The sequence below is a fragment of the Zootoca vivipara genome, chromosome 5 (genome assembly GCF_965207765.1).
Source record: "Zootoca vivipara chromosome 5, rZooViv2.hap1.1, whole genome shotgun sequence".
NCBI classification, from domain to species: domain Eukaryota; kingdom Metazoa; phylum Chordata; class Lepidosauria; order Squamata; family Lacertidae; genus Zootoca; species Zootoca vivipara.
Window position 1 is genome coordinate 51347800 of NC_142588.1, and position 1688 is coordinate 51349487.

Consider the following 1688-nt stretch of genomic DNA (forward strand, 5'->3'; position numbering starts at 1 on the left):
TCTACAGTCACTTAAAGTGAATAAAAATACATATACCAGTAGGGTAAAGTGTGCATAAAAGGTAAAGGTAAAGGGACCCCTGACCATTAGGTCCAGTCGTGACCGACTGGCACTCATCTCGCTTTATTGGCCGAGGGAGTCGGCGTACAGCTTCCAGGTCATGTGGCCAGCATGACAAGCCGCTTCTGGCGAACCAGAGCAGCGCACGGAAACGCCATTTACCTTCCCACCGGAGCGGTACCTACTTATCTACTTGCACTTTGATGTGCTTTCGAACTGCTAGGTTGGCAGGAGCTGGGACCGAGCAACGGGAGCTCACCCCTTCGCGGGGATTCGAGCCACCAAATTTCCAATTGGCAATCCCTAGGCTCTGTGGTTTAACCCACAGCACCACCCGCGTCCCCCCCCCCAAAATCCCGTAAACTACTGATGCCGAAACCCGGGATTGAACCAGGGACCTTTAGATCTTCAGTCTAACGCTCTCCCAACTGAGCTATTTTAGCCAAAGTGTGCATAGAAAATAGCAAAGAAAATGCATTATATTAGTAGAAGTTGCTTTGCAAAAAATGTGTATGTATATTAGAAGAAATTAGCACTATGATCTTTGTGGGGGCTTAAAAGAATAATACAGTAATTTCAAACTGATGTGGAAATATGAAAAACTGAAGACTGAAAAAAACACAAAAACACCCTGAAAATGACAGATTCATCACTAACCTCCAGTGATGTCACTGAGTACATGGTGTGCTCCATTCCTTACCCCCAATTCTCCTAATGTGCTCCCAAATGCCCTCTCTTTCTCCTACGTATCTGCCTGCCACTCTGTCCCCATCACCAGCTTACTGGTACCAGTGACAGTGGTCGTAAGAAATGAGGAAGAAGGTCTCATTCTGCTTTCAATGGTCAGGGGTGATGGGAGATGTAGTCCAACAAGATTTGGAGATCCACAAGTTCCTGACCCATGTATAAAAGGCTTGGGAGAAATATCCATCAAATTTGAAGAAAAATGAGAAGTTTTAATTAGACTAGCAAAGGTGGGGGGGTGCATCCATAGAAAATACAGCTGTTCTTAATTTGCTCTTTACCCATTGCAGGGAGCTGTGAATGCTAATAGTTATTGAAAAGTGCTTTGAAATGAGTGCTGTGACAAATGCTCACTGATTGACAAATTGAAAAGAGGGCATTAGTGGAGGCAGCAGCACCAAATGAGCAGAACGTTCTCCTCCTCTGGGGTTTGTGGTATATTAAGAGCAAGGAAATGCATTCTTCCATGTGAAATAATAGGTGGGCCGTATCATGTTATCTAATGGCTCACAGAACTGACAATTTGTCAGCTCCCCTGAAACGCTAAGTGAAAGCTGATTAAAAATATATGTAGGAACATAAACACGGTAATAATCCATTGCTGGTCAAAGGCTGATTATCCACATGCTGAGCTTGACTGAGATAGGGCTTGACAAGGCCTGGGAACAATCAAAACTCCAGATTCCACTGGGTGCCAAATGGGCTTCCTCTGGATGGTGTCAAGGTTCACAATGCGTTAGTGAGAAAAGTCAAGTGCCATGTCTCTATGCCTGGTTATTATTGTTCCCCAGAATTCTCTAATCACAGAAAAGGTTTAGGAACCATGTTCATTAAGCTTGGGATCATTTTCAAAATCAGGCTCAATTTGTTTAAAATAACACATA

At 43.9% G+C, this 1688-nt stretch overlaps 1 non-coding gene across 1 annotated transcript; it reads right to left on the minus strand.

The window, feature by feature from the left end:
* Positions 1 to 430: 430 nt before the first annotated feature.
* Positions 431 to 503, minus strand: TRNAF-GAA (transfer RNA phenylalanine (anticodon GAA)). Its single transcript has one exon. It is a non-coding gene; the product is annotated as a tRNA-Phe (tRNA).
* Positions 504 to 1688: the final 1185 nt, after the last annotated feature.